Source organism: Magnolia sinica, chromosome 14 (genome assembly GCF_029962835.1).
Source record: "Magnolia sinica isolate HGM2019 chromosome 14, MsV1, whole genome shotgun sequence".
Lineage (NCBI taxonomy): Eukaryota > Viridiplantae > Streptophyta > Magnoliopsida > Magnoliales > Magnoliaceae > Magnolia > Magnolia sinica.
Genome location: NC_080586.1, coordinates 75,511,454 through 75,531,980, shown reverse-complemented (window position 1 = coordinate 75,531,980; position 20,527 = coordinate 75,511,454). Strand labels below are relative to the sequence as shown.

At 41.8% G+C, this 20,527-nt stretch overlaps 1 pseudogene; it reads left to right on the top strand.

Annotated features, from left to right (window-relative positions):
• The window catches only part of LOC131225025 (alpha carbonic anhydrase 7-like), a 127,579-nt pseudogene extending 107,934 nt beyond the window's left edge, over window positions 1-19,645 (top strand).
• Window positions 19,646-20,527: the final 882 nt, after the last annotated feature.

Here is a 20,527-nt window from a genome sequence, read left to right as displayed (position 1 = left end):
TCATCAGAATGAGCCTCAATAGTAGGAATCGGCGATCAGAATCAGCCTCGATGATTGACCTCGATAATCGACCATAATAATTGAAATTGATCAATAATCGGCCTCGAAGATCGGAATCGGCAATCGGCCATAACAATCGGAATTGATCGATAATCAGAATCGACAAATCGGTCACGAGAATCGGATCGATCGATAATCAGAATCGGCAAATTGGTCACGTTAATCAGAATTGGCAATCGGCCACGACAATCTGGATTGATCGATAATCAAAGTCGGCAAATCGGTCACGTTAATCAGAATCGGTAATCGGCCACGACAATCGGGATCGATCGATAATCAGAATCTGCAAATCGGTCATGACAATTGGATCGATCGATAATCAGAATCGACAAATCGGTCACGAGAATCGGATCGATCAATAATCAGAGTCGGCAAATAGGTCATAAGAATCGGATCGATCGATAATCAGAGTTGGCAAATCGGATCGATCGATAATCAGAGTCGGCAAATCGGTCTTAAGAATCGGATTGATCGATAATCAGAGTCGGCAAATCGGTCATAAGAATCGGATTGATCGATAATCAGAGTCGGCAAATCGGTGGATCGATCGATAATCAGAGTCGGCAAATCGGTCACGTCAATCAGAATCGATCGATAATCAGAGTCGGCAAATCGGTCACGTCAATCAGATCGATCGATAATCAGAATCGGCAAATCGGTCACGAGAATCGGCCTCGATCACTAATCGGAACCGGAATCGGCCTAAGGGAAGGTCACAATGTGGACATTAAACCATCATTGCCCAACAACGTGGCCATTTAACTAATATTGCTCCCAAGGAGTGGCCCATAGAAGAAATTCATACACAACGTAGTGGCCACACATGCATCACATTGGGCTTCATACAAGGACCTCAAGTATAACACAATGGGTCACGCCCATTATCGTTGAATACATCACGATGGTCCACGCCCATGGGCCTCGGATATATCACAATGGGCCTCCAACCTATCGCAATGGGCCTCATTAAATGGGTCGTAGATGCATCACCATGGGCCTCATACGTGGACCTCGTATACAATAAGTGGGCCGCACTGCTTGGGCCTCGTATGCATCAAATGGGCCATGTGTTTGGGCCCGACAATATAAACAGGTGGACCCCACACATGGGCCGCAAATACATCATGATGGGCCTTATGGATGGGCCGCACCAAATGGGCCCCAATATGTCAAATGGGCCGAAAATACATCTCAATAGGTCGTAGGACATGGGCCTCGAATATATCACACTGGGTCACGACCATGGGCCTCTCATGCATCACGCCGGGCCATACCATCTGGGCCGAAAATACATCACAATGGGCCACGACCCTCGGGCTTCAAATACGCAACAGCTGGGCCCTGCATATGGGCCTCAAATGCATCACCTGGGCCGCATCAATGGGACGGCATAGATATACAATACATGCATCACTGCGACCGCACAAATGGATGGACGATGTGTATAAAACACATACATCATGATCGGCCCACACATATATGCATTGAGGTGGGTCCCACCTGTCCTGGACGGACAGCAGGGATACATAATACATATATCAAGGTGGGTCCGATCCCACACGTACAGCACGTGTGGGGTGGGCCCCACGCCATTAAAAATGGATGGACAGTATATAAGAAATACATACATCATGGCAGGCATCCCACCGTGCCAATCCAGTTGGACGGTGCGGATATAAAACACACACATTAAGGTCGGGTCTACGTCTCCAAACAGACGGACGGTGTGCATATAGAATAGGTACAGTAAGGTGGGTCCCATCCCACACGTGCAGCACGTGTGGGGTAGCCCCACACAAAGCCAAATGAATTGGTGGCTGGAATAAAATACATAAATCATGGTGACTTCATTCACCGCTGTCCAAACAGAGGAACGGCTGAGATCATACAGGACCACAGAACTGCTGACGTCGGTACAAAGCCATATAGCTAGTGTGCGGACGTCGGCCAATCCATCCAGCAGGTGGGTCCCACAGGGGGCCCACCACACACATACATACATATATATATATATATATACACACACACATCTAATATAATATTATATTTACCTTTTTTTTTTTGGAAAGAAGTCCAGCGTCCAGACCTGGACGTTGGATGGTATGTATAAAACACATACCCCTTGTGGGTCCCACGCTCTGGACCGTCTGACCACCCAGACTATGTACAACATGGGTGGGTCCACGCACGTCCAAATGGACGGTGGTGATAAACACATGCATCAGGTGGACCCACGTTCAGAGATGAACGGCATGAATAAAACCCATACTTCAGGTGGGGTCCACGTCCATGCAATGGACGGTGGTGGATAGGACAAATACATCAGGGGGTCTCACGTGCTAGCTGGACGTGGAGATTCCACACGTGCAGGGGGTGGGTCCCATGCCCCAGGACGGACGGCGTGGTTAGAATACATAGATCAGGGCCCCACCAAACTTGCTGACGTCACTTACAACAGCAGCTTCCAGCTGCTGGACTACGCGTGTGTTGAGGTGGGTCCAGATAGTGGACGGTGTAGATAAAACCCATACATCATAAGTGGTCCCCACCGTCCAGACCACTGGACGGTGTGGATAATACATACATGTACTGAGGTGGGGTCTACGTCAATGTGGCCCACCAACGATAGAATCAAGCTGATATCTGTGTTGTTCTGCCATCCAGACGGTCAGCAGTCTAGATGGTGCTACTGTTACTAGTGCAGTCCACAAATCCCATGGCCTGCACTGATGCAGATGGACGGCTAGGATGTAGAGCACATACATTAAGGTGGGTCATGGATAAATCACGTGTACCACAGTGGTCCCACGTGGGTGGCCCACACATGTTGGATCAATCTGATATTTGTTTTCTCCCTTGTCCAGACCAGTCTGGGAATCAGCCAGCTTGGATAGGTGGGGTTTATGCATGTGTACGGCATGAATAAAATGCATTCATCATAGTGGGGTCCACGTGGTGGTCTGGATGTCCTGTACACATCAGGTGGGCCCCACATCATTATTATAAAGAAAGAAAGAGAGAGAGAGATTAGATGAAGAGGGGGCCCCGCCATTATGGGTCCCTCTTTGAATAATGCGCACATCAAGATGGGTCCCACATATATGGACCCTCAAATCATAAATTAAATAATGAAATCACCCACCTTAGATCTCTCCTTCCTTCTTCCGCCAATGCATGCTAGATCTCCAAGTGAACAATTTCAACGGTTGGGATCAAACTTGGATGGTGGAGATGGGAGATAGAAGTGGGCCACACAAAGCTCCTCTCATGGAGATCCATGGACGTGGGTTGCTTGGGAGGAAAAAAATGAGAGAGAGAGAGAGATGAGAGAGAGAGGGATGGGTGTGATGGGTGAAAAGGTAAGTGATGTGTACTTGTGTAAGAGAAAGTTGACTTTAAGGGAGGGTGGTTGTACTTGGGGATAGGTGAGTGATGGAGTGTGATGTGTACTTTGATTGAGGGATTGATGGGATGGGTTCTCTTGGGATTTGCAACGAGCGGCGTTTTTTCGAACTGAATGCGGGCCCACATCTCCTGGCCAGGGTACTGCATCGGCGTATAAGACGCGACATCAGAACCGCAGCGACGGCGCGGTCGCACTGGTACAAGTCTCGGGTCGCGCCGATTCTGATATACGGGACACGACTCAGGATCGCTTGCAAATGCTAGTAATAAATCGCGGGTCGCCGGAATTCGACCGGGAGGACCGCGGAAGCTTACGGAATGATACGGTCTAAGACACGGGCCTTATAGAACATAATCCTAAAACTAGATCTTGAAAAAGTGTATGATCGAGTCAGCTGGGACTTCCTAAAATAAGTTTTGAGAAAATTTGGCTTTAACCCCAAACGGATTAAGATCATGGAGACCTGTTGGGGCAACACTTGGTCCTCAGTCCTCATAAAGAGAGAAGCGATAGGTTTCTTTAGATCTTCACGTGGGATCCGCCAAGGAGACCCAATATCTCCAGCTTTATTTATTTTGGCGGCTGAAGCTTTCTCCAGAAATTTCAAATACCTTGTTTCTAGTGGGGCTTGTCAACCCTACAAACTCAGTTGGGGATCCCCTATGATCTCTCACCTTCTTTTCGCTGATGACACGTTATTATTTGTGAACGACAGCCAAAAATCCCTCCTCTCAATCAAGAAGTTCCTTTCAGAATTCCAACGAGTGTTAGGCCAAAAGATCAATTTGCAGAAGAGTTGTTTCTTATGTGGAAAAAATATGGCTGTTGGGCGAATCATAGCTGCTGAGCATCTCTTAGGCTTCCCAAAGGCGCGCCCACCCATTCAGTATCTCGGGGTGCCCCTTATCAGAGGGAGAGTGAAGAAGTCCGATTTCCAATCCATTATTGAAAGAGTTGAACGCCGAATCAGTGGGTGGAATGCCAGATTTATTTCTCAAGCGGGTAGGATGACTCTCATCAGACACGTTCTTAGAAGCATGCCCATCCACATTTTGGCTGCGGTGCATGTCCCTGGCCTCATCATTTCAAAATTGGATCAGATGTTTACGCGATTCTTCTAGGGTATGTCTGCAGAAAAGGCCAGACTTCATTGGATCTCTTGGAGCAGGATCACAACCCCAATCATGGAAGGGGGGCTGGGTATTCGTAGCCTGAAAGAAGTGAAAGTTGCCTTGCATATGAAGTTGGCCTGGGCGGTGAAATTTGGAGAATCAAATGGCCCTTGGGTGTCGCTCATGAGAGCTAAACATTAGGTGGTTCTTGCTGGAGAAGATGGCCTCACCCCCTTTGCAAACGCTTCGCCGTTGTGGAAAAAAATCAGGCTGCTTCTACCTAGGTTGTCTGAAGCTACCTAATAGGAGGTGGGGGATGGAGATATCAATTTATGGGATAGCAACTGGATTGGAATGGGCCCCTTGCACCAGCATGTTGTTTGCTTTATCCTAGAAAACTTGAGATCCTTGAAGGTTAATGACTTCCTTGGCCCTGTGGGACCTTACACCCCCTCGGAAGTGCTGAATATGCTCCCTGCAGCTGTCTCGGAGGTTATCTTTACAAGAGGTTTTGCTACATTAGAAGAAAATCCCATTTGTTTCTGGCCTCTGGAACCGTTAGGTAAATTCTCTTTTAGCTCAGCATGGAATTTCAGCCGTCATAGAATGCCATTAAAGAGGTGGTCCGAATGTATTTGGAAGACAGAGTTGCAGCCTAGAATATCCATTTTTGCGTGGAAATTGATTCAAAACGCTGTCCCAGTGGATGTCAAAGTGCAAAACAGGGGTATTATGTTGGTGTCCAAATGCAATTGCTATGAGGATGGTCCCCTGCTCAATCCCAACTGCGAATCCATCCCTCATCTCTTTCTCGAGGGGAAGCAGGCCTCCGTAATATGGTAGCACTACAGTGCAATGTTCAACATTCCCTGCATCCGTCACCAGCTTTTGAATAGAGATTATTCCAATGGAAGAATGCAGTAGCCCCTGGTACAGACTCCCCTCTTTTGCGCCCCATCCTCCCTATGCTGATTGTGTGGGAGGTATGGAAAGCCAGAAACGCTGCAAGGTTTGATGGCATCCCCATGCAAACAGACAAAATCATGGCTCGCATCAACAGTCACTTCCCGAACTAGCCGTCCAGAGTCCCTCCTTGCCTTCAGTCCAGGATCGGCTAGGGCCCCACCAAGCGCGACTCCCCCCAGTATCAAATCATTGTCTGGAAGAAGCCGGCCTTGGGCTGCGTCAAGCTGAACGTCGATGGTTCTGCGAGAGGGAACCGAGGATTGTCGGGTAGAGGGGGGGTTTGTAGAAATGACAGTGGAAATCTTATTTTTGCCTTTTTGACGGGGTATGGGGTGGGTTCAAATAATGCTGCAGAACTCCGGGCAATTCACGATGGTCTGACTCTGTGTCAGGAGAAGGGGATTCTAAGCATTGAAGTGGAATCGGATTCCCAAATCATCATCAATCTTCTTCAGAGAAAGTCGGAGATCCTGTGGCGCTGGAAACCGTGAGTTTTGAGGATCTGGAAAATGACTCACATGGCCTCTGTTTCCTTCAATCTCATCCCTTGTGAAGGAAACGGCCCAGCCGACGGTATGGCCTGCCAAGGTAGTCTTCATCAGTCCTTCTCCCTCATTTCCCAGGCGAAAGATCTGCCAAGGGAAGTGAGAGGTAGGATATTTCTGGACAAAATCGGCTTGGCTAATATTAGATCAGATTAACCTGTTAGTTAGGGCTCTGGTTGGGCTACCCAGAAGTACAGAGGGAGGAAGTGTTTTTTTCTTGTGGATAGTTAGCTAGTGGTTCTTTTTGATTTAGAAGCCCATGTGGGTTTTCCTCCCTTCTGTCCTATCTCGTATGGAGGGAGTCATGATAGGAGAGGGCCAAGGTTTAGTGGGGCCCCTCTCGAAATACTTTTATGTACATCATCCTTTATTTGGTATCAATGGATATATGAGTGGCAAGAGTCCACCTTTTAATTAAAAAAATGTTAATTATCATTTAATAAAAAAATGATAATCCTAGGCCTTATACGAAGTCATGAAATTCAACAAGAAGTGAAATGTGATGTATGTGCCTATTCTAAAATAATCAGAAAACCATTTGAGATTGACATGAGAAAATCACAACCCTTGGAGTTAATTCATTCCGATATCTGTGATTTAAATAATACTTTAACTCATGGAGGAAAAATATATTTTATCACATTTGTCAATGACTTCACTAGATTTTCGTATGTATACTTGATAAAATCTAAAGATGAAGCCTTTGAAAAGTTTAAGCTTTATAAGGCCGAAGTGGAAAATCAGTTGAATGTAAAAATTAAAGCCCTCAGAAGTGATAAAGGGGGTGAGTACTCTTCTAATGAATTCAACGACTTCTGTGAATCAAATGTTATAATCCATGAATTTACAGCACTTTACACACCTCGGCAAAATGGCCTAGCAGAACGTAAAAATAAGACATTAGTTAAGATGATCAACTGTATGATATTAAATTCTGGATTACCACTGAATTTGTGGGGGGAAGCATTGTTAAAAGCAAACCGTATTCTAAATGCTATCCCACACAAAAAATTGGATATCTCCCCATATGAATTATGGAAAAAGAAGAAACCATATTTTCATTACTTCAAAGTATGGGGAAGTATAGCAGAAGTCAGGATTATTGATTCTAAGAGAGTAAAGTTAAGTTCTAGAGGAATCAGGTGTGCTTTTATGGGTTATGGGATTCATAGTCCTGTATATAGATTCTTGGTTCTAGAACAAACTTCTTTTGCTGACAAAAACATGATTATAGAGTCTGGGGATGCTATATTTTTTGAAAATACAGTATACAAAGACTATATGAATAATCATATAAAAAGGCATGTTGATCAAAATATAATAAAACCAATGAACGAAGAGCTTAACAATAACAACTTTTATGATAAATCTAACACTCATCCAGAAGGAAATGAACCAAGGAGATCGAAAAGGGTAAGAAAAGAAATATCTTTTGGCCCAAATTTCTATATGTTTCTTATAGAAGGGGATAAAAATGAAATAAGAAAGAGGATTACTCTACCACTAAGTATTGAAAGTGATCCATTAACACTTAGTGAAGCTCTCTCATCTCCTGATGTACAGTTTTGGAGGGAAGCCATCGACGATGAAATGAATTCCATAGTCTCCAACAACACATGGTGTTTGTTCGATCTTCCACCAGGTTTAAAGCCTAAAGGATGTAAGTGAATTTTTAAAAGAAAGTTCAATCCTTATGGAACCATAAATAAGTTTAAAGCTCGATTGGTAGCTAATGGATTTAGACAAAAGGAATGTATCGATTTTTTTGATACATATGCTCCTGTTGCTCGAATATCTACTATTAAGACTTTAATTGCTCTTTCAACAATTCACCACCTAGTCATCTATCAAATGGATGTCAAAACAACATTCTTAAATGGTGATCTAGATGAGGAAGTTTATATCGAACAACTTGAAGAGTTTATTCAACCCGGGCAAGAGAAAAAAGTGTGTAAACTCGTCAAATCTCTCTATAGGCTAAAGCAAGCTCCTAAACAATGACATGAGAAGTTTGATCAAGTAGTACAATGTAATGGTTTTAGTATAAACTAGTAGATAAGTGCATATATATTAAAGGTCAAATCATTATATATCTATACGTACATGATATGCTAATATTTGAACCAAATGAGGACTGTGTGAAAGAAACTAAAAAGTTTCTAAGTACCAACTTCGACATGAAGGATATGGGCAAAGCTGATGTAATATTAGGTATTAAGATTTATAATCTTAATAATGGAATAGCCTTAACACAATCTCCTTACCTAGAGAAAGTGTTAAAAAAGTTTAAATATTATGATAGTAAACCGGTTTCAACCCCATTTGATCCAAGTATTAAATTGGTTAAAAATACTGGTAGATGTAAAGCACAACAAGAATATGCGAGTGCTATTGGGAGTTTAATGTATGTAATGAATTACAATAGACCCGATATAGCATTCACAGTAGGAATGTTAAGCAGGTATACCAGTAATCTAGGACAAGTACACTGGAATGCAATTTCGAGAGTTTTAAAGTATCTAAGAGGAACCATAGACTATGAACTATATTATAAATCATATCCTGATATACTTGAAAGGTACAACAATGCAAGCTAGAATGCAGATAACATAGAATCTAAATTTACAAGTGGCTGGATATTAACTCTTAGAGGAGGAGCAATATCATGGGCATCTAAGAAACAAACGTGCATATCTCACTCTACAATAGAAAGTGAGTTTATTGTACTTGGTGCTATTGTAAGTGCTATAGTTTCTATCCCTGTTTGTTGTCAAATTTGTGGTGCCAAAATCACTGTTATGTTATATATAACTTGCATAAGTGAAGCTCTCTCAAGGATCAACATTCAATAACAAGCAAAGCTCACAAGTACAAAGATCAATCTTGAATGCAAGAACTGCTCACAAGACAAGACTCAAGCTGAACTCAAGACTCAAGCTGAAAAGAAAGTATAAGGCAAGACTCAAGCTGAACTCAAGACTCTTTCAAGGTTGAGCTTCATCAAGAGTTCATCTACATCAAGACCTCAAGGCTCACTTGTTCCTAATATTTCAATGTCCTTTACTTCATAGTTGAGGTTTGACTGACCATAGGTTGACCTTAGAAGTAGGTCATTTTGGATACATAAACCGAATGTTTATTTTACATGAGTTTTGTTTGTTCTTCGACTAGTCCTAGGCCTTCTTCGACTAGTCCTAGACTTGCTTCGACCAGTCTAAGAAATTCCTCGATCAGTCGTGAGTTTGTTACAAATTCCGGATAAAATCTGTTAAGCTTCGACTAGTCCAGGAGTCTGTTCGACTAGTCGTAGGAACAGTGTCGACTGCATCTACGACCAGTCGAAAATCTTCGACTCGAATTCCAGCGAACTTTTGCAGGACCTACGACCAGTTGAAGGAGACCTATGACCAGTCGTAGGTGACCTACGACCAGTCGTAGGAGACCTTTGACCAGTCGTAGAACGGTCAGAGCATATCCCGCCGGATTTTTCAAATATCTGTTGTTGCTTCGACTAGTCGAAGAGCACTCTAGACTAGTCGAAGACACGATCTGCTCACCTATAAATAGTGCACGAATCTCAGAAGAAATTATCGAATTAATTAATCTATTCAAGCCAATCTTCGTCGAACTTCTGAGAGATAATTCTGTGCTCCATCTAAGCTAAGTGTGCTTATTTAATATTCTCTTTCCTTAGCTTTATTTTAATTGATTTTGTTTCTGCTATTCCAATCTGATTTGATAAGAGGAATTATTATTCCCTTTCTTTGGAATCAAAATCAATTAAGGCAAGCCCTATTAGGTTTAATTTAAAATCTATTAGAATTAGAACTATTGTAATTGAGTACTAGACATTGAACTTGCACATTCAATCATCTACTCTGATTTGGTTCTATCGGGCTGCTACAACGAAGGAGATAATCAGGTATTTTACATTTTATTGTAAATTCCTTTTTGTTTTGGTTTCTTTCAAGATTTGCCAGAAAAATCTTGTTGTATTGGTTTTCTGAGGAGAGTCAGGAAAACTCAGAAGTGGGGTTTTTTAATTGTGTAAGCCCGCATACAAAGACACAATTATAAAGGTTTTGGGTGAACCTGGAAAAACCTATTTTTAGTGAACGCTAATATCCCCTGTGTGAGGATATTAGGAGTGGAGTAGCATTTTGTGTGGCTGTTGTTTAACAGTTGGTGAACACACAGGCGAACCACTATAATCCCTTAAGTAGTGGTTGATTGATTTATTCATTTATTCTTTTAATTAATTTTTGTGGGATGTATGTATGATAATGAATGTTGTAATCATTTAATTCAAGCATTGTGAGAATGTTGTAATAGTTTAGAATTTATTTTCTGCTATTCCTTTATCAGCTTGATTTTCAATTTCATTTGAAAGTTGTTCCAGCAAGGTTGCCCTGCCATTTTTATGGTGTATGGCTGTCCCTAGAACAATACATTTTTGATTACAAGTTATTTCAATTCAGTTTGTATTTAATTCTGTATTCCTCTTCGATTTGAGATTTGATACAAAGACCTTTCTAGAAATAAGGTTGTCCTACCATAAACTCTGGTTTTTGGTGTAAGGTTGTCCTTAGAACAACGTTTGTATCAACCTCTCAAGATCTGAATTTTGAGGTTATTTTAATTTACTGCTTTGTGATTTACTTTGGCTATCATTTTCTTTTTATTTTCGCTGTTATAAGTTTTATTTGGCATTGTCCTATTCACCCCCCCCCCTCTAGGACATATAGCTTGGCCTTTTCAGCTATCATGCCCCAAACTCAAAAATTGGATTCACAGGAATTCCGATCACCAAATCTGGTGCCAAAAGCCTTCGTAGTACTCCATTCTCGGCTCCTAACGTTCATACGCCAGATTCCGATCCTGGGATCCTACAAGGAGGATTTTTTTTTGTCAACGTACATTTAACTCGTAATAAGTATAATCACAAGTATACCCAAATTACAGAGACAACATCATCATCACATATCCATTAATATAAATATTTGAATACAATATTGAAAGGGAAATACATAAATCGAAAGTCATGCTCCAGAAGACCGTTGTACGCTCCAAGCTCAACACTGCTACAACCTATCATCATCTGCAAGCATCTATCGTGCATAAGCGTATAGAAAGCTTAGAGGGTGGTGTAGGTGTGTGCACAAGGTAAGTGTCAAGTATTCAATACAATGCCGTCATCATACAATACCGGAAGTACTGGTAATTTATAAATCATACATTATCAGAATAAGCAGAAAGACTGACAAGATCATGAATTATCAGAGTAAGTAGAAATACTGATAAGATCATAAATCATAAGATATCAGAGTAAGCAATATAGAATAGCTATGTAAATAAGGAGTCATAAAAAGTTAAATATCAGATGCCGAGGATGCGATGCAATATACAATTCCTGATGAGTTCACGAATAACGTCAGCCATATCTAGATCATATAAATGCAGAAACGCAGTAACCTAAAATATCGTATGCCGCGAATGTCATGCAATATGCAGTGCGAATGAATAACCATACTGGAGTGTGAAGTCGGGATGATAGTACATAGTATCACAGGCTATGGGGTCCATCACAAGAGACTTCTATCCAAACCAGTCCTATACCTAAATTTAGATAGTCAGACTCAATGTGGTAAACTCCTGATCTCAGGTTAGTCACGCGCTCCAACCGAAATCTTGGCTATTGCGAAGGCACACGTAACAAATAGTTATGCACCACCAACCTTAGTGGATAGTGAATGAATGAATGCATGAATGAGTATACAATTCCTACTCACCAAATCCACATATCAGTACAGTTCATCTCTAGGATCATTACCGGGGTTTAGTACACTCCAAATGGCACTGCCGCTCTCCCAGCCGCACAGTCTAAGTGAGCGTAAGAAACCTCACTATCCACCTGGCCAATAGTTTGCCAATATCTATCCGGCACGTCGATAGTAGACTCATTCATGAGCTGGTCAAACTCAGCCTAATATTGCCCCCTACTCTCGGGCGGGTAAGGCCACACCCCCTCCCAACCGATCACGACACAGTGGGAGACGCGGCCTACCGGTATTCGGCACTCGGGCGCTCATGTATCCACTCGGTCTCGACGTTGGGGCGTCCTCTGGTACCAAAAAGATTTAGAAATTTTTACCCAGGGACATTTATGGTGCCCGTATGCTAGAACTAACATTTTCGGTGTCCCATTTGGCCATCCACGATATGCTTGTAGAGGCTACGGCCCTGATGTCGGTAGGGCAAACAATGCAAGATGCACGAGTCATACAATACAGTCATGCATAAATCCTTCGCATATCATGCGCTCATGTGAGATAACCTCCGCCTATCAGGGAGTCTCATAACAACCTGCCCAATGGTATATGCAATGGTCAACCACATCTCATAACAAACATGCAAATGATGCATATGTGCATAATCATGATGCTATACAGTCACATACTCATAATCAACATCAATATCCGGCATCGACAATCAATCACAACAATGTGGACATTTAACCAACATTGTCCCCCAAGGATTGGTGGACCCATGGCCTCACACAAGGGCCAAATATACAACACCATGGGTCCCACTTTATAGCGTAATACATACCACGATGGGCCTTTCACATGGGCTTAACATACATCATAATGGGCTCCTTCGCCTGGCCCCCAAATGCATCACAATGGGCCTCATCACCTAAGCCTCAATATACATCACATTGGGCTTTAAATACAGGCTGGATATACCTCATATTGAGCCTCAAACACAGGTCGCATGTATATCATATTGGGCCTCCAACACAGGTTCCATATACATTATAATGGGCCTCAAACATAGGCCGCATATACATCATATGGCTGTCGACCATCGGCCTCGGCAAACGTAATCGGCCTTGATAATCGGAATCAATCAATAATCGACCTCCATGATCGGAATCAGCAATCGGCTGGGACAATCGGAATTGATAATCGGTCATGGTAATCGGCCACGATCGCTAATCGGCAATCGGCCATAACAATCGGCTTATAAACAAGGTGGGATCTATGGATGGACGGCTGATCCACCATAATATCAAGATCGGCCCACAGCAGTGGTTATATCAAATCTGATGGCATGGGGCCATCCGTCTATGGAGAATGGGGCCCACTTATTTGGGTTAATATATATAGAGAATGGTATGAATGGGCCTAATAAGGCCCAAGGAAACGTCACAAGGTGGACATTCAACCATCATTGCCCATCAATGTGGACATTTAACCAACACTGCTCCCAAGTAGTGGTCCATATAGAGTCAAACATAAGGTGGGCCCAAATATCCACAAGTAGCCTTAAATAGTCATCACAGGTGGGCCTTACGCATGCAACACGTGGGCCTACACATCACGGTGGGTCGATACATTGGGCCACACCATTAACCTAATATGCACATCACGGTGGGTCACATCATTGGGCCGCATCAATGGGCGTCAATCCAACAAGTGGGCCGCATCAATGAGCCACATTAATGGGCCTTATACACATCAAGTCGGGCCTCGATAATTGGGCTGGAAACATGTTATAATGGGACACGACATACGGGCTGAAAATACGTCACAATGGGTCTTGACCCATGGGCCGAAAATATATCTCTGTGGGCCTTACCAAATGGGCCATAAACACATCCTAATGGGCCTCAAACATATCATAATGGCCATAACCATAGGCCTTAATATACATCGTAATGGCCCGCAACCCATGGGCCTCACATATATCATGTGAGCCGCAATACACGAGCCTCAGATACATCCTAATGGGCCCCAACACCTGGACTGGGTATATATCATATCGGGCCTCGAACATGGGCCATATATACATCGTAATGGACCTTGTCATCTGGGCCTTAAATACGTACATCACGTGGGGGCCACATGGATGGACGGTGTGAATATACAACATATATCACAGTGGGTCCCACTATGATATGGGTCTCCCAGGAAGGTGGAGGCTTTGTAAATCACGATGAGAGCTAGGATTACATCTAAAATCATTTCAATAGTTGCAGGTGCAACATGTGTATCATTGTACACAATCACTCTATGGGGGTACATGGCTCACTAATGGTAATCTCCATTGTCCAAATTTTGCCCATGTGAATCAACACTTTCCAAACACTGCCCAGCACCATCCAAACACTCTAGACGGTGTGGATACGAAACATACATCGAGGTGGGGGTCCACAGCACCGGCCGAACACTATTCGGCATTGTCCAAGCATGTCCAGCACCATCCAGATCATCTGGATGGTGTGGATGAAACAAATACACACTGTGGTCCCCATGTAGGTCCCATAACATAAACATGTATATATGTATCATAATACATATATAATAATAATAATATAATACTATCATTATATCTGACCAGCGCCCAGCCCTAGACGGGCGGCCTGGATACAAAATATATATATTACGTGGGCTCAAAATACATCATATCCGGTCTTATCAAGTGGCCCCAAATACATTAAATCGGTCTTATCAAATGAGCCCCTATAAGTATCAAGGTGGGCCTCCTCAAATGGGCCTTATAAATATCAAGGTGGGCCTCAACAAACGGCCACACAAATGGGCCTTAGGTATAACAAATGGGCCACACCCAAATTATAAGTGGTGACAATGATTTCTACCATTAAATTTCCCAAGGCCCACGATAAGATTTATTTCCCATCCAATCTGATCATAAGGTCACAATGACCTGCAAGGGATTTTATGGTGGATGGTCAAATCTACTGATTTCTATAGTGTGGTCCACCTAATCCTAAATCTAGATCTGTCTCATTTTTAGTCTCAAGCCTAAAATAAGCTTTCAAAATGGTTGGATGGTTTGGATGCAACACATGCATCATGGTGGGTCCTACCGTCCAGTAGTGTGGATGGTGTAGATAAAACAAATATATCAAGTGGGTCCCACGCTACACGGACGCAGCTCATGTACAGGGGGTAGGCGTGGATGAAACAGATACCTCATGGTTGAGCCCATCATCCAGCTATCTGGACGGTGAGGGTTAGCCATAAACATCAAGGTGCAGTCCCACATGGGGCCCACCATAACGTTTATTTACTGTCCAATCGGTTGGTAGGGCCACACGGATCCAGATGCAGAGGAAAAATAAATTTCATATCAATCCAAGGCTTCTGTTACAACCCAAAAGGGTTTCAATGGCAGACGTTCATCCACACTATTCCCTGTGATGTGGGCCACCTAAGATGCAGATGAGGCTGATTTTTGGTGTGGGTCCCCCTGCCCTAAGGGACCAACAAACGCACAGTGTTGATGTGCGACATACTTCGTGGTGGGGCCCACCGTTCCACCTTGAAACCAGCATTGAGGACGCTGCTTACTGTAGCGTCTAGAGGATGCTGACAGAAGCAGGACGTCCATGAGTATGTGTTTGCTGTTTTTTTTTTTTTTAATTTTTTTATTAATCTACGGATTCTTATATGTGGGGCCTGCATTAGACAAATCCACACCGACCACTGGTCTCCTCGGCTCGTAATAGAACTAACGAGTCCAATATGCAATATTTTTGGCGTATGGAAACATCACAGCGGGCCTTAACCGTTTAAATCACCTAAAATCACTGTTTGCTGCATTATGGCCCGCCAGAGGTTTAGATCGGCTTCACATTTCGGCTCAACGGCTAAAGTGAGGTGGGAAAAAGGGTGGATGGTGTGGATTAAATCCATACATCAAGGTGGGGCCTGTATGAGCAGCCCACCCAAAAATCAAGAAAACCAACTCACGTTTTATTTAAATATTATTTTTTTATTTATTTTTGATAGCTTAGAAGTACACACCCATGTCAGTACATGAACTCCATATTAGCCAGCTTCACATCCAGTGTCCAGGGATGCTGGACTACATGGATAAACACAATATCATGGTGGGTCCCACATGTATGTGGCCCACGCTTTATCAAGGTGGGTCTCACATGAACATGGCCCACCTAATGGGTCTGCTAGTGTTTTCTCATCATCCATAAGGTAGGGTTCACATGACTTGGATGGTTTGGATAAGACATATATTAAGGTGGGGTCCATCCAAGTGGGCCACACATCATACAAAAATGAAAAAGAGAGGGAGAGAAGCACCCACCTTAGATATTGGACTTCTTCTTCCACCAATGTGATTTAGAGCTCCAAGGGAACAAGATTCACTGGTTGAGATTGATTTTGGAGGGTTGAATTTAGGGGTGGAGAGCTTGCAAATGGGTTGAAAATGGAGAGCTATAATGGACATTGGAGCTCTCTCTTGCTAGGAAAATAAGAAAGAAAGAGGGAGGGAGAGAAATAAAAGAGAGAAAAAGATGTAATAAATGCATGTCATAATGAATGTAAGGGAGGGGCTAGGGGTCTAAACTAGCTATAGGTGGCTAGGGGTCTAGACTAGCCATAGGTGGATAGAGAATTATGAAGATGATGATGTCATGCACGCATAGGGTGGCGTGCCATGCCATAGGTGGGTCCCATAAATGCGATCAAGGTCCAACTAAAGCACGGCCTACATCTTTTGATGTACACCTTGGATTGTCATACGAGATGCGGCGTTGGAACTACAACAACGATACGGTCGTAATGACATAGGTCTTACATCAAGCCAACTCAGAATTACAGGATAACACTCAAGGTTGCGCGCAAATGCTATCTACGCGTCGCAGGTTGCCGTAATTCGATCGGGAGGACCGTGGGAGCCTATGGAACGGTACGGGCTAGGATACGAGTCTCATAGGTGCTACTTGTAAAGAAGGTGAATGGCTAAGATACCTACTGTTGGAAATCCTGTATTGGCCAAAACCTACTCTTGCCATATCTATCTTTTGTGATAGTCAGGCTACTCTTTGTTGTGCTATGAGTAAGACTTATAATGGTAAGTCTAGAAATGTAGGTCTAAGGTATAACTTTGTTAAAGGATTGGTCAAAGATGGAGTAATCACAGTGGAATATGTTAAATCCATCTTAAACTTAGCGGATCCCTTGACAAAAGGTTTATTAAGAGATCAGATAAGAAGAACCACTAAAGGAATGAGACTAAGATTTATAAAGATGTAACTTTCACTCTTGATGGCAACCCTACCTATGTTTTGAAATATAGGATAAGTTCAAAGGGACAAACAAGTCAAGTATGTGACTGAAACATACACTAGAAAAAGAAAATTTGAGTCTCATTCCTAAAAGTCTAGTGTTTGGTTTCTGCATTTCATAAGAGGCTGATTACTAACTCTTAATAGATCTATAAGCAAACTTGCTGAGATGAAGCAGAATCATCTTTGATAGATCTACCTATATGAGTAGAGAAGTGAGGCTGCTTTTAAAGAGATTGTGACCGTCTCTAGAATACTCATAAAATAAGGATATGCATAAGGCTAGAAATGTGCGAACTTTTAGATTTCCAGTTATATATGAATAAATGTGTGTTATGTGTCTGATGAGTCATATAAGGTCCTTAGTTCAAGACTAATGGGTCACTAAGTACCTGGTATAACTTTGATACGTATACACTAAAGTAAAGGTTCAAATCCAAAAGATACCTTTACTTATGCACCTATTTATACTGATATGCCATTCGTTCCAGAATCTGATTTTATTTTTGAAATTGTTGGGGATTGTTGTGTTTTTAGAATAAAAATAAATTTCAAAAATAAAAATTATTTTTAGAAAGTAAATAAATATATTAATTATTTAAACTTTCCATAAATAATGTGTATAGCTACTCGGTAAGAGAAAGGATTTTTGCTTATATAACCAGGGTTCAAATCTCATCGTCTGCGCACGCGCGCGCGTGGCGTGGGCTGTAAGGCTGCTTGGGCGCTTTTTGACACTTTATTAGGCGCACTTAGCACTTCGCATGTGTGCATCATCACAAGGAGCAATAAGAGCCTTAGTCTTTTTGGCACACAGTTCAAACTTTTTTGGGCCATGGTTCAACTGGTATTGAACCTAGGTCTACCCTGATATTTTATTATCTTTTTTATGATTAAGAGTAATTATGACATGATCGTCTATGTGGCACCTATGCTACGTGTCGCTTATGTGGATACAATTTTTTCCTGTTGGATAACTACTCTTGTCTGAATGGGTATAGAAATAATTGCCATAGGACAAAGAGTCATGTCCTTTCATGGAAAGAAAATTATTTGCTGTGAATGGGTATGAATTTCTTGAAGAGGCTCTTTAGCACCTCTTCAGGAAGAAAAATATAACTTTTCAATTGATATAAATCCTAGATACTATAATCTAGACGGAAATACTCTTATCCTTAAGATTATATCATCTTCTGTGCAATTACTCTCGATCTGATCTTTTGCTGAATTTTTTCTGAACATCTTAAGGCATATCGGTGTCAAAACTAAAGATCTGTTCAACATTTAAATGTGCAAATTTTCATGTTAAAAATCAGATTGAGAGTTCATTGTATCCTGAAGACAATTTGCAGATTTCCTTAGTTTGCACTTGCTAAAATTTTTAGAAAAAGGGCAGCAAATTTGTCTTGAGAAGTTGACTATTTAAGTCAAGCCTTGAACCCGATAGATCTGATCGTTTCGTTATCGTTTTCTTCTATCCTCTGTTGTGTACAAGAAACACTTACTTTTCTAACACCTCATCACTCTTGATAATGTGGGAGTGTGAGCGATCAGATTGGGCTAATCATTTCTTTAGATGCCTTTTCGTCTTGTAGAGGGTTTTGGGCATATGATAGGTGTTGTGCTATTCTTTTTTTATGGCACCGACCTGAAATTATATTGTTTGTCCATATCTTTTATTAATAAAATATTTCTTTAAAAAAAAAAAAAAAAACAAATGCAATTGGCTAGAGATTCAAGTTCCGTTTTCTAAAAATTTGAAATATGATCCCCAAAGGTTTAGGAAAGTGACTCTCTCCCGCTCTTATATGCTTTTTGAGTTATTATTTCAGCTAATGAAACATATAGAAGGAATTGGTGATACCCATGAAGGAAACATATAGTGTGATCGACCCGAGGCATCTGAATATAGGAAGTAGAATGTATCACAGATACATTGGCTCTCTCACCGTTCCACCCTGCACTCAAGGAGTCGTCTGGACCATTGTCAGGAAGGTCTGTGTCTTTAGACTGTGTTAGGTTCTTTAGAAGTAGGATAGAATGGGAGCCCACATCGTAGCTACCATGACACGCTTATGAGAGATACATGCTATTCATTAGGTAGCAAATATTGTGAACATATGCCCTGAAAAAAAAAAGTTGCTAGAAACATGCCCAATAGTTCAAGTTTAATGTGCATGTGTGACTCATTTGTTGAATGTATTTCCCTTATTTTTCTTATATGTGGCATTGTCATAGCAAATAGTACCTATTGAATGGCACATATTAATTACACCTATCTCATTTGATGGTGTTAACGAGACATGTGAGGTAGCCCCCCACAGTCTGTCAAAACCCTTATCAGTTGGTATTTTTTTTTCCTTTTCTGCATTTGACATGTTTTTAATTTCATCCATGCTCATGACTGCAGATTAGGACTGTTTTGACTTACTACTACTGATGATGTTAGATACCCCTTGCATGACTTGGTCTGATTATTATCTCTCTGTGTGTGTGTGTGTGCGTGTGCGTGTGTGTGTGTGTGTTTATGTAACGCCCTGCAATTCGGGGGTCGAGCATAACTCAACTCCCAAGTTTCAATTACTTCTAAGGAATTTGAGGTAGTACTCGGGTCTTTGCACGAAAATTTTCAGGTCATTACAGTTTAGAGGATTGTGAGAGGAATGCGAGATGCACACAAGCAATCAACAAACGTGGGATACACCTTTACCGACCAAGGCTTGGACCAAATGACCTTCATTCATGGCTTGGACAAGCATAGTTTTGGATTTGAGCTATTATGTACCCATTGATGTTGATATTTAGATATATATACACATACAAACATTCATTACATTCACATAAATTCTTACGGGTAAATTGCCTTAATTTTTTCTTTTGGGAGTATTTATTAAGCATTTCCTAAAGCTTTATGACTAAAAGCATTTAGTGTGCATTGTTAGTTCTGTACACTAGAATATGTACGGTTGGTGTGTTGTTAATGTTATAAATTTGTAAGAAACAGGGTCTGTTGATGCCATTGACAGACCACTCAACTCCATCGGGCAGATGTCAATGCCATTGAAAAAATTTGAAAAATCCATATTGATTGCTAGAATGTTTTGATGTTGCTACTTGATGCTATCGAAGTAAGTTCGATGCCATCGAGGTCTTCGATGGGTTTGTCTATGCCATCGAAGTCTCATCGAGCACGCACATAGAGTTGCGTGAGTGCAGGATTTGTTTTCTATTCCGGTTGTGATAATATATATATATATATATATATATATATATATATATATATATATATATATATATATATAGTGTAATTGGGATTTGTGAG